This window comes from Apodemus sylvaticus, chromosome 5, assembly GCF_947179515.1.
Source record: "Apodemus sylvaticus chromosome 5, mApoSyl1.1, whole genome shotgun sequence".
NCBI classification, from domain to species: Eukaryota; Metazoa; Chordata; class Mammalia; order Rodentia; family Muridae; genus Apodemus; species Apodemus sylvaticus.
The window spans coordinates 90,551,900-90,566,340 of NC_067476.1; positions in this window are offsets into that span (position 1 = coordinate 90,551,900).

A 14,441-nucleotide genomic window follows, 5' to 3' on the forward strand; every position below is an offset into this window, starting at 1 on the left:
GCTAGTCTGAATAACATTGACATTAACATGAAGGTCCATGTGTCTCTTTAACCTCTGGTTTTTATTGGTATGTATGGAGAATGTAATAGTCATAGTATGTGAGAATTTTTTATTTGTTTTGTTTGTTTGTTTTATTTTGAAAAAACCACATGGAATTTTCTTCATGATGACTGTACAACATGCATTCACCCCACTAACAATTGCTGAAGTGGCTTTTTTCTTTCCACATTTTTGACAGCACTTGCTATTGTTAGTCTGTTTGATAAGAGCATGCTTATTGTGATTGATGCTATCTCATTTCACTTTTCATTTACATTTAGCTGATGAATAGTGATGGTTTAGACTCCATTCACAATTTGCATATCTTCACTTATAGATTTATTTATTGTTATTGTCTGTGATTTGTCTTCAGACATGTCGTATTGTCTGAAACAACTAGAAGAGTCATATCCCTTAGAGGAGAAGTTATAGGTGGTTTTGAGCAGCCATGTGGATCCTAGGAACTAAAACCCGGTCTTGTGCAGAAGTAGCAAATGTAGCTAACTACTAAGAGAATTTTTATTAGTTAATTTTTTGTTGCTGTTAAATTTTTAGAGTTTGGTAACAAATTGCTAAACCTTTTGATATGTTTTCATTTGTCTATTTTGGTTGGGTTTACTATTCTTTGGGGAGTTATCTCAAAGAAATCCTTGTCTATTTAATGTTCTGAGGTATTTTCCCATTATCTTCTGGAGTCCCATTTTGGTTGACTTTGTAATTGCTATTCAATAAATGTCTAGTTTCATTGTTCTGTATGTAGAAACACAAATTTCTCAGAAGCATTTATTAAAAGGATACCATTACATTTGAGAGTGTTTTTATACCTTGTCAATTATTGTTTGCATTTATATAAATATGCTTGTTTTAGGCCTTCTATTGTATGTCTGCACTTTATGTACATATTTTTATGTAACAGTACAGGGTGTATATGGTGAATTAAGATACATTCTTATTTTTGCTCAAGATACCTTTTTTTATTAAATTGTATGGGTCCAATAGAAATTTTGATTTAGTCTTTCTACTTCTATGAAGAATATCAGTGTTTTTTTAGTAGCAAATCTACCAAATTTATATTTACAGTATTGATTCTTCTTATCTATGAACATAGGATGTCCTTCTATTGTTATCTTAAATCTCTTTAGTGATATCTTATTATTTTCCTTGTAGATTGTGGGCAGTTTTCCCTAATTTTTTTCCTTTTCCGATAAATTGTTTTGTTATTGTATAAGTCATTTTAAATGGAATTGTTTTCTGGATTTCTCTTCAAGAAAATTTCTAATTATTATTATCTACAAATTTCCCATTAGTATTGCTATTAACTATTTTGTGTCAACTTTGTTTCTTATAACTTTGCCAATTTGTTTATTAGCTAAGAATTCTTTGGTAGTTTTATTTTTTCTATATATAAGTTGGTGGCATCTGCAAACATTAACAAACTTCCCTTACTTTTTTTTTAATTTAACACACTTTATGTATTTCTGAACATAATGACATAGGATAGGACTTCTAGAACTGTCAAGAACAAAGTAGAGAAAGCAGGCATCTTTCTCTTATTCCTGACAGATTCAATTATTCTATCTTTCTCCACACAATGCAACTATAACCAATGGTGCGTGTGTGTGTGTGAGTGTGTGTGCGTGTGTGTGTGTGTGAGTGTGTGTTCACATGTGCTTGTGCATGGCCATTTTATGCTGAGATAGATTACTTTTTGCATATTCATGTTTTTACGAACAAAGCAGAATTTTATCAAATGCTTTCTGTGAACATGGGATGATAATGTGGCTTTCTTCCTTCATGCTGCTGATGAGAATATCTCATTGATTTAGATGTCTAAAAACAGTTCTTCATTTTTGAGAGGACTCTCATACCTTCTGATGGGAAAATAAAATTTTACAGAGCTAGAAAGATTCATTAGATTCATTAATTAATATAACTTTCTAAAATGAATATTCTAAATTGGTAATACTGGCCTTTAGTGAATGGAAGTAGATAAATTATTTAAAATGAAGAAGGAAAATTTCTAAGGTATACATTTTTAATATAGAAATGCATTCATGTGTGTAAAGTAAGATTAATAAAGTAACTAATCAAGATATATGAATAATATTTTAGCAAGTTCTTTGATTAGCTTTAGTAAATTAAACTAAAAACAATACAGATATTGCATTTTGAAAAAATAAATAACACTAGAATTTTTCTGTTCATTAGTTAGTTCCTTGAGGTCCAGCATCACGTGGAATGATGTTTTTAAGCATGAGTTACACTTGGGCCATCAATGACATATGCATATATGCTGGTTACAAGGATTGATGCTTTAGTGAAGGTTCTTCATTACACATACAAAAGTAAAATATATACTGAGTGATGGCAGTTACTATATACAATCATGGGAATTATTGGTACTTACATTTGGCATGTCTATGAGCGAAAATGTCTCAGTCGTATTACAGCCTTGGAATCCTTTATAAAACGCTGCCTGTTAGGTATAGTTGGCATGTTTTATATAATTAAGCAGATTCCAAAGCTGGCAGGATTTGCTCTGGATCTAGCTGCACAACATATTAGGCTCATGGTATTTGTAGCTTCTTGTACATTAATGACGCATTTTTGCCTACTTGTTATGAAAACAAAACATATTGACAAGTATTTGATGCTACATCTAACATGTACTTTAATTACTAATGCTTATTGTCATTATAGAGATATATTTGATATTTTTACTATTATTAATTACTAGCTCTGATTTAGAACTCAAAACTTAGTGAAGAACACTGTCCATTTCACTTTACAGAATTATTTTAAAAATGATATATTATGACATTATTAAGTAAAAAGTAATCCTTCCAGAAATATAAATAGGTGTTGAGGGTAAAGAAGCTATTGACTCACAAAGGGTTTCTCCTATACCAATCACAGTTTTCCCATCTGTGTGTTATTCATAATTAAAATTGAAAGCTTCATGTCTGATAGTTCTGTAATTACCTTAGCTCTGGGAAAGTCAGCTATTACAAGTGCTGTGCAGCACATCATATCTTATGGACAACTTAATCTACCAGGGGGTCACAATTTTGGTCAAAGACCTCAATTTGTTTTATCAAACTGAAAAGATTTGTTACCATATCCTGAATACATTTACTATAAAGTCTCTTGAGGGTAATATGTTCCAGTACACAGTGTTAGATGTTGTGATAGCTCAATTAACCAATGAATATTGGATAAATACATGGATGAACTGGAGAGCAAAGCTTTAACAGATTTCCTTAACTCTTTGGAGAATGGAGTGCAGAGCAGTAATGGCCTTGAAATTAAGATTAGACCTGGCATGGCACAAAGCTGCACGCTGTTCTCTTTAAATTATGGCCAAGTTAAAATGTTCAAACAATGTTAATTAAATGCACTCTTATATGAGAACTGATACTATCGTTCTCATCATTTTGTATCCTATGAATTGCCCAAGTAAAGGACTGTATCAAAATCTTGTGGACAAGTAGCAGTCATTATACATATCCACATGTTTCATCGCATTCAAGTGGTCCCTGAGATATGACTGGATAGAAGAAGAAATAATTCTCACTATTTGAATTACATTGAATCTCTAGGCATTGTTCAGGTGAAGAAATTTCACGTTTCATTGAAATTCATTGTGTTCATTTCTATCTTTGCAATAACAATTTATTTGACACCATTTTCAGGGTTATAGTATAGAATTCATTTGTTTAGATACTTGATAATTTGCTTCCCACCCTAGAGTTTAGGATTCCATCAAAGATGGTTCTCACCAAAATACAGATGATTTTACTACATGCTCCCAGTAACCAGTTGTGTATTTGCAACAATCCATAGATATTAGTAGATAATTGTGCATGAATGAGCAAAGATGTTCTTTGTTACATTTATGGATCTTAGAATAGCTAGCCTGAATGTGTGTGTGTGTGTGTGTGTGTGTGTATTTACCCTCTTGTGTTTAAAGTTACAGATTTGTAGTAACCATGTAGTAAAAATCAGGGTACTGTCCTTGAAGCTGTGGTTCATGGAGCAAGTGGCAGATGTAATGCGGCCTCATTAGCTTCTGTTATTTCCAATCCCTTTTACTGTTCCAATTTAAAATGCACTCCATATGGAAAGAGGCTTTTGAGACTTCAAACTACTGAGTTTCTCCCATTGCCCAGTCGATATTCTTTATAGTCTTTGTATTAAGTAACTTTTCTGTTCAGTGTCTGTGCCTCAAAGTGGACCACCGTTGCTGCTCATTCTCTTATTTCACTCTCACAGATTTAAATCCTTTGATTCACTGAAATCTTTCTTAAAAGATAAGTGATCTTTACTGGAGTTTTACTTTGATCCTTTTTGGACAGATTTAATATATCAAATGCTAATAACCTCTTCTATCAATCTACATATATAAGGAGCAGAATATACTTGTTAACTGAAACAAAATCAAAATGAGAAAAATGATTTAAAAAAAGTGATTTTAAGGTGACCTAGTTCCACTGCTATTGTTGAGGAGGAGGAAAGAGAAGCCAAGTTAGTGGCTTAGCTGAAGTTTCAGAGTAAATGTTCTACAGAGGTTGTCAAAATAACTCAATTTCCAGACACCCAGGGAAACCAGACTCCAGAACTATTCCATTGCAATGACTCCTTCTTATTATCTTGAGTTATCTTAAAGATCATTTTTAACATTTCCTTAGACAAGCAGATATCTTTTTGGGAAACTCGTCAGTCATTTGTGGGCAAATTCCAGCAAACTCAGAAACAATGGCACTATTACAGAATGTTCAAGAATTTGACATAGCAACCACAGTGAAAAGCATGCTGGGATTATTTTCATTTTACATATCATGTGGGGACATAGTTGATAACAACTCTTTCATTTGTTTTCCCACTATCATTACCCTTAAACCAAAAATATATAAGGTGCTCAATTTGGTGAATTTATCATTTCAAACTAAAGGTTTAAATGGACAAGTCTTCCAACCGAAATTCAGCAACAGATGCCTTTTTCTCTAGTGCTCACTTTTGCAATAAATTCACATTGAGAGAAGAGAGGACAGATGGTAATGCAAAAAAGATATTATTTTACTGATTAATTGCTTGGCCTTGTACAAACTCTCACTGATGTTTAGCGTGGGCTTAGCCATAGAGTAGCTTTGTTTTATGGACTTCATTCTGTAGTAAGTTTGAAGTAGAAAAATACTCCTCAATTTTTTAAATGATCTCTATGTCAAAACAATAGAAGAAAATAAATTATGTACTAAAATAATGCAAGTATGTCACAAAATCTCTAATTGCACTTACAATAGGAATAGTAAATATAGCAAGTTTAACAAGAGTGTGCTACGTGCCAGGCACTGTGTTAAACATTCATAAATGAAAAGCGAGATTAGCCTTATGAGAAATGGTACAGTACTGTCAGTACTGGAAGGAAGAAAGAAAGAAAGGGAAGGAGGAAGGGAAGGAGGGCGAGAGGGAAGGAGGAAGGAAGAAAATGAGGGAGGGAGGGAGGGAAGGAGGGAGGAAGAAGCAATGAAAAATGTACAAATTAGAATTTCACTTAGAAGAAATTATAAAGTGTTGTTTCACAGACACATAGTTATTGTTTAATGCTTACTGATACCATTTTCTAATTTTCTATATCATATTATTTATACTTCAAAATTACCCTCAATAGTTGCTATTCTCAAAATTGAAATTTATTTCATATTAATTAGCAAGAAAAAATATACTCACAGAAGTCCATTTTACTGCAGTGGGTAATCATCATGTGAAATTGATTACTTGTATCACGCAGTGAGGATACCTGCAACAATAATCACTTTGTTGATTGAAGAGTCGAAGAGCATTCATAACTTCATAACTTCTTATTCCCATCCTGCACCTAAAACAATCATCCATTTAGTGTGTAAAAATACCTAAAATTGAATTTTGAAATTAATGTGTTAATTATTACCCATGGGGAAAAGTAATTATTTCCAAGGTAGTACTTTCCAATGGGACAGTCCAGTTGCTTGCAACCAAGATGGTGATTTCTCTCCAAGAAACACATGAAAAAGCTTGGAGATAAGTTTTATAAGCATGACTGAGTCTAGTTACTACTCTCATATCCTAGGAAGACGCTAGGAGATGCTGAAAACCTTGTAAAAGACAAAGACTAGTTCACTGACCTCAACTCATCTCACACAACAATGATTTATACACAACACAAAATGCCCAAAACTTCAAGAAACTAATCTAGTATAATTTATGACTTAGAGAAAAATCAACCCAATCTGTATATTGTCAGGATTGTAGATTAAGGTTATTACAAGGGAACAAAATATAGAATAGAGAAGAGAAACATAATTCACAGAGCTTATACATTTTTGAAGGTCCAAGCCTTCTTATCCATAAGTGGAAAATGTGACTTTCTATGAGTCACCTAAGCATCATTTCTTCTCTTGATTGTGAACAAAATCATAATTTTCTCATATTGAGGAGAGATGAAATAAGCATTCATAGAAATTCTACCACAACTCCAACTACAGTGAAGAATGTGCTATGGCAAGAAAAGAGAGGCAGGAAGAATATGTAGGAACAATAGTGACAATAGTGCTGGTAGGGATAGTGACTATTTTGGGATGAATGTGCGTATAATCCCCCAACTCATATTTTGAACCTTTAATCCCAGGTATGATAACATTATAATATGATTCCTTTAAGACATAAATAAATTTAGATGAAGTCATGAAGGTGAAGACTGATGCTGGAGTAAGTATACTTTGGTAAGATGATGAGACATCAGAGCTCCTTTCCCACCATTATTCTGATTGTGCAGAAAGAAGGGCATCATCTATACAGCAGGAGATGTCCTTCCTAACAACCCATGTCAGCAGCTTCATCTTAAACTTGCCAATCTCCAGAACTTTCATAAATAATATATTCTGCTAGGTTATGCATTCTAATGTGCTTTGTTTTAGCATCCTGTGCTGTTCAGTAAGCAATGACAGTAATGGTGACAGCATGTGTAGTGGGAAAATGGCAGAAGTTGTGGTAGTTGGTAATTTTCGCTCTGTCTTACAGCACTCTAATATTGACACTAATATAAACAATAGAGTAAAAATTAGACCCAAAATTTGTCCTGCCTACATGAAGTGCAGGGACCAAGATGGAGCAGAGACTGAGGTAATGACAAACCGATGCCTGACCCAAGTTGACATATATCCCATGGGTAAGAACCAATCTCTGATATTAATGATTCTCTGTTATGTTGCAGACAGGAGCCTAGCATAACGTTGTTCTGTGAGACTCTACCCAACAGTTGATCAAAACAGATGACCCATATGAAAGGGCTTAAAAGGGGGAGAGTATGGAGGGTTAAGTAAGTGTGGGTAGGCAGCGTGGGGGAAGGTGTCCAGGCAGGCCCTTGCCTGGGCACCTCTGCCCCTGAGGGACCACACACACACAGGCATAGTATAGAATAGAGTTTATTCAGAGTAGGGGATGGGAGTTAGTGGTATAGAGAGGTAGAGAGAGAGAGAGAGAGAGAGAGAATAGAGAGAGTGGAATGGAGGCCGGCCATGACCACGTGGATGGGGGAAAGAGCCCCAGGGGCAGAGAGGTGAGAATGTGGGAGAGCAGAGAGCAAAGAGAGAGAGGAGGAGCAAATAGCCCCTCTTATAGTGGGCCAGATCTCTGGGGCAGGGCATACCTGGCTATTGCCAGGTAGGTGTGGGGTGGAGCTTAGACAAAACCCCAACACCATACCCAAAAACTAGACAGAGTTTGGGGAGTCTTCTTGAAGAGTTAAAGGAAGGATTGAAGGACTTCAAAAGGATAAGGACTCAACAAGAAGACCAACAGAGTCACCTTGAATAATCTTGACCTTTGGGGGCTCCCAGAGACTGAACCACTAGCCAAAGAGCATACAAAAGACTGAGATGCCTGGCACATGTAGCAGATGTACATCTTGGTTTTCATGTGGAACTCTCAGCAACTGGAGTGGGGTCTGTCTCTGACTTGTTGCCTGACTGTGATCCCATTCCCCTAACTGGGCTGCCTTGTCTGGCCTTAGTGGGAGAGGATGTACCCTGCCCTGCAGTGACTTGATGTGCTAAGGTGGGTTGGTTCCCAGGCAAGGTTTTTTCCTCTTAGAGAACAAGAGAAGGAGGTTTGAAGGAATAGTCTGGAGGAGACTGGGATGAGGGGAGCTACAATGAAAAGCAAATAAGTATATAAATTAATAGAAAAAAGAAATATAGATGGCATGCTGGCTTGGTTTTTATTTTCTCAAAAAAAATGAATTGACTGTATTGGTTAATGACTTGGTTATAAAAATAAAGAATTCATCCATTAGTCAATAGCATAATCACAAAAGAACAAATACAATTTTTTATGTAGACCATGTTTTGATGCATATCAGAAAGTAGGTGCAGCCTGAACTTAAGACTCAACATCTGATGTTTCCACGGACTTATTAGCCACAGCTATGATGAATCTACTAAGAATAAGAAGTGATGGAAATAGAACATGTAGGATGATGAGTCTTGGTAACAAACAGAAATTAAATATAGAAGTCAAATATCCATATACCTGTTCAGACATTTATTGGATGAGTAAGCTGACTTTTTGATTTTGCACTATTTCAAAACTTTATCTGTATAAGAGATCACTGCCATTTATATTGTTATATTCATCTAGCTTCTTCCAATATACTTTTAGATATGAGTTTATTTTTTATCCTGTGGATTCTCATGTCATACTATAAATTACTTTGGTTTTGAGCTTCATTGTACACACGCAAAAAAAAAAAAAAAAAAAAAAGGATTGAGGTTCAGTGATATCTAGGGTTTCAGAGATTCATCTGTCAAAGCAAGACTTAAATCCAGCTATGAAGGTATTAATGATTGTGATCAAAAACTGTACAATACTATAATATGAAACAATGGAAAACTAATGTATAGTATTTGGAATTTTATAATATTTGAAAATGGCATTTCTACTCAGAGGTTCTAGAACTTTCCTCAATACAGGATGTGTCCCACATACGTATTCTGAGATAGTATTGATGGATTTAAATCACTCATTCAAGGGAACATTTAAGCAAACTTCAATCGTACTGAAATGAACTTTTGGGAAACCATCATGTTCCAAGTATCATAAGGAAAGTGCTAAAATGCAATAACTTCTTTGCTTAATGGAGCTAATGGAGGTTTGACATGACTCTTAGTAGTAACCAGTAAAAGTTTCCAGTGAAATCTAAGGAAAGAAGTTAATCCCCTCAAATCAGCATGTATGCAGGTCCAGCTCAAATAAATTTATCCCAGAGAAAAGGTTCCTCAATCTGTTCTTTTTCAACAGTGTGGTACATGCATTGTATACGCACATGGCAAGCATATCTAGGCTCTAAGGCATTGGCATCTGGAGGGTGATTGTTATAACAGCTTCCCACCCCCAATCAGCAAACATCTTATAGAAAGAATGCATTTGGTTGTCAGTGACATGCACAGGAGTGAGAGCTTCTGTTTGGGCCATACTTCCAAAGTGTGAAACTCGAAATGTCTCAGTAAAAACATAAGTTATAGAGGTCTCGGAGATAACCCATCTCTTTATCCAAATAAGAACTTTTATGTCTTAACGCTTTCTAGATTTGAATATTCCAGGCAAAAAAAATTACCCAAAACAAAATTTGTTTATATACAGGCGTGATATAGAGAGCCAAGAGTAACATGATAGGTGAGGAAATGATGGTATCCTGGATGGCAGGTTTCTTTTACAGCTGCTTAACTGAAATGATTCCCTATGGTCACTGCATATGTGTTGTGAATCTTAGAGCTACCCCACGGTTGCTGCCAGTGTGTCCTGTATTTTCCCCACTCTGCTCCTTTTTGGTTTATATTTTTACAATCTGTTGTTTGGGGAATTTTTTTCTTAGGATGGAAAGGAATGCAAAGACCTTAATTGATTAATGGCTGGTCCTTCCTGAATGGCCATCAGCTGTTTACTTGAGAGCTCTAATGACAGTTTGTACTCAAGATCCTTTGAGTTCTCAGCCCAGCTCTGGAGCTTTGCTGCCCACCAATCATGACAAAAACTACCCTGATCCCTACCCAGATATAATTAAGCCCATGTTATGAAAGCCCTATCACTTAATCTCCTAGAATAATCTGTTCACATTCTCCACTTCCTCCTACATATGTAATGTAACTGCAGAAATAATGTATGCCCATCTTCAGTATGCAATAAAGTCACCTTTGTCTTCACAATGGAGAGTTGGAATAATGTGGTATTCCTCAAAGCTAATGGACCAAATTTCGATAAACTGCCTGCCTTCAAATAACTTCCTCGGGATCAGGGAGCTGCTCCTCTCAAATTCAAGCACTGGCAGAGCTCCAATTTCCTCAAAGGATTTATAAAGCCCATGTTTCCTTTTCCATGCTCCCAGTTATTACCAACAATCCTTGCTACCTCTAGACTTACAGAGCCATTGTCAATCTCTGTCTTCCTTACTCAGAATCTTTTTTCTATATTGTAATGGTATATTTTATTTTGTGTGCCTGTGTGAGTTGTGTACATGTATAGGCAGGTGCCCTTGGAGACAGAGGTGCTGGATACCGCTGAACCTGGAGTTAAAGAGTTTTTTTGTGAGCTGCCCAATGAAGACTAAGAACTCACCTGGGATCCATGTCTCCCATCCTTCCCAAGGCATTTTTCCTGTTTTGCCTCTACACAATTTGTTTCATTTTCTAAGGATAGGTAGCAGTGGCTGAGGGCCCATTTTAGTTCAGAATGGCAGCGTTTTAACTCCACGACATGTGGAAAACCCTATTTCCAAATAAAATTACACTTGCAGGTTTTTAGAAGACATGAATTTGAGGTGTCAGGTATCAGTCAACTCAGATTAGATGATACTTTGAAGGCTGGAAATATGAATTTCCTCTATCACGTTTACACTCTAGTTGAGTGCTAAGACTTCTTGCTATGGATAGACTCTTATACCTAAATTATACATAAATTTGGATACCACTTAAGAGTAATGCCTGTGTTTAAATTTGTAGTAAACTATACAAACTTCTGGAAAGGCCTTCCAGAAGACTAGCTCCATATGCACATCGAGTAGAGAACAAAAGAGGAGAAACAATGGCCAAAAGAGTTCTCATATAATCTCTCTCAGTCTCTCTGTCTCTGTCTCTTCATCTCTCTCTCTCTCACACACACACAAAAACACACACACACAGAACACACACACACACACACACACACACACACAGAGAGAGAGAGAGAGAGAGAGAGAGAGAGAGAGAGAGAGAGAGAGTTGGGTGGCAGAAGGATCTCAAAATTTTCAAAAATCTCACCAAAACTTTCCGTTAATTCTAAGCTCAAAATTCTACTACCATCATCTCTGATCTACACTCATGTTCAAATTCAAACTTTAAAGAACAGGTTATTTACATCTGGGATATGCATCTTTTGAAAGTATGCTCAATGCATATAAAAGGTGACACATTAAGGTGTCTCAACCTTACAGAACTTTAATATTTTAATGTTATTCTTTAACAGGTACAGCTGTCCAGCTATCACATGAAGAAGCCAGAGAAGGACCCAAATGATATAGGAACCTAGAGTTGGTTTCTTAGTAAGCTGTGAAATATGAAAGCTATGTTGTTCAGGTTCAGTCACTCAAATATTACAGCATATGCCTAAGGCAAACCACTAATTATCAATAGCAATTAAGTTCATGGATAATCATTTTTAGGAAGGATAATTAACATTTTTAATTTTAGCTTTACTCCAAGTAATTCTATATTTTCAGGACTTTGTCATCAGTTCTATGTCCTAATGAATGTCTGAAATCTGCATGTTTCAGGTACCTACTACATTCTCCTGAGAAGTTAGTAAAACTTTGTACTAACTAAACTGAAACACAGTTGCAGACAGAAGGGGAATGTTGCACCATCTCTGGCTTTCATTTCATAACTTAATTGTATATCCATTTCTAAAATAAAAAAATAGATGATCTAAATGAGCTTTATAAAGTTGTCTGAAAGCTACAATTATCTTTTTTAAAGATACAAAGTATAAACTTTTCATCTTAACACTGGATACACAGGAAGACCTCTGTGAGTTCTAGGACATCCTGGTCTACAAAATGAGTTGTAGATCAACCAAGGCTATACAATAAGATCTTGCTTAAAAATAAATAAAATTAAATTGAATTTAAAGTAAGTTTATTTCTCCAGGGTCTTGAAAACCATACCATTTTTTCTAGGTTTACTGAGTTTTAGATATATATATTAGCCTGAGTTTTATTTATTTTAAAAATTATTTTTGTTTGTGAGGATTTGATTATGTGAAATTATTTTTGTTTGTGAGGATTTTATTGTGTGAAGCATTGTAAAAAGTCAATTATTTTTAATATAAATATAGTCAGTAAATTATTACAACAGCTCTATATTTCTTTACCTTTGCTAGTCCCCAGTAATCCACACAGAGAAACCAAGATTTATTTCAAGTTGCACCCTGTCCTGGCTTGAATATGCTTTGCCCAGGAATTGGTACTATTAGGAGGTATGGCCTTGTTGGAGTAGGTGTGTCACTATGGGTGAGGGCTTTAATACCCTAGTTCTAACTGCTTGGAAGTCAGTATTCTGCTAGTAGCTTTCAGATGAAGATGTGGAATTTTCAGCTCCTCCTGTATCATGCTGGCTTGGATACTGCCATGTTCTTTCTTTGATGATACTATACTCAACTTCTGAACTTGTAAGCCAGCCCCAATTAAATGTTGTCCTTTATAAGAGTTGCATTGGTCATCGTGTCTGTTCACAGAAGTAAAACCCTAAGACAGAAGTTGGTGCCAGTGACTGGAGTATTGTGGTGATGGGCCTGACCATGTTTTGTTTAGAAGAATGTGGATTTGGAAAGCATTGACATGTTTTAAATAGGGTTTAATGGGCTATCCTAGAAGGAATATGGAAGACTTTGTTTCTGTGAGTGATTTGAATTGTGCTGACCTCATCCTCAATGAAGAAGAATTTCAGTATATGGCCTAGAGACTGTTTTATGGTATTTTGGTAAAGAATGTGGCTAATTTTTGTCCTTGTCTGAAGAGTCTGCCTGAGTCTAAGGTGAAGAGACTCAGATTAATTCCACTGAAAAAGAAAGTCTCAGAAATGCCCATCATAGACTTTGTTCTCTGGTTAAGTCTCATGAAGAACATTTTAAACAAGCCTAACAATCTGAGAAAGGAAAAATATAAAATATATGATTCAAGTATTAAAGGGGCACCAAGAAGTGAAATGGAGTTGAATCCTGTTTTCAAGGAGATAACAAATGAAGGGAGTGGGACTTTGGGGCAAGATTCTAGCCAACTAAATTTATATCCAGACATGGTGGTACACACCTTTAATCCCAAGAGACAGAGCCAAGCAAATATCTGAGTTTAAGGCCAGCCTGGGACAAAGCAAGTTCTAGGTGAAGAAAGGCTTAAATCCATGGTGGAACACACTTTTTATCCCAGGAGAAAGGCATTCAGATCTCTGAGTTCAAGGTCAATCTACAGTGCAAGATCCAGGATAGCCACGCTTAGGAAGTGAAAGAGTTGGAAAACAGAAAGCTAATGATAATGTAATAGAACAAGGGGGCATGTTCCTGCTCCTTCAAGCAACAGAACACAGCTTCAGCCATGTGGCTCTGACTTTAGAGTGAAAAATAGAACTCACTCTTGAGACAATTGATGCTGGTTAGTTGGAACTAAAGAATTAGTGGTGATTACGAAGAGAACAGAGGGGGTTGATGGGTAAAAGGGGGAGGAAAGAGAGTTTATGGGACTTTCGGGGAGGGGGGAACCAGGAAAGGGGAAATCATTTGAAATGTAAATAAAGGATATATCTAATAAAAAATAAAAATATAAATTAAAAATAAAAGAATCACTGAGGTGAAATCTGAGAAGAGTTTTCAGAGAGCACAAACAAGAAACTGTATTCCAAGGCTAACCAAGGTTGTACTTCTTGCTGAAGCTGTACTTGGTAATAAGTAAGAGTCACTCTGGTGGCACTGGTTTTGAAGGCATGAAGGTGTCATGAAGAATAGCTGAGACTTGGTACTGTGAGAAGCCATGGAAGGCCATTTGTGAAGGTGCAGTTTCAGTTGCAGTTGACAGTTCAGGACTGAAGAGGTCATGCAAAGGATTTGAGGCGAGGCAAAATGACAATAGACTACAAGAGGCTACTGAAGAAGCCTAGTTGCAGTGGACGAACCCAGTGCATTGCAGATGCTAGGACCATGGGATGATCACCAAGAAGAGTAGTGGCAGTGAAGTAGATCAACCCGAGCTTAGAGTGCTACAGAGGGTAGAGCTGGAGGACTGACGCCAAGAGCCCAGAAGATCATGTGTAGATCTCAGACACTGAAATAAGAAGCTGTAACACTGA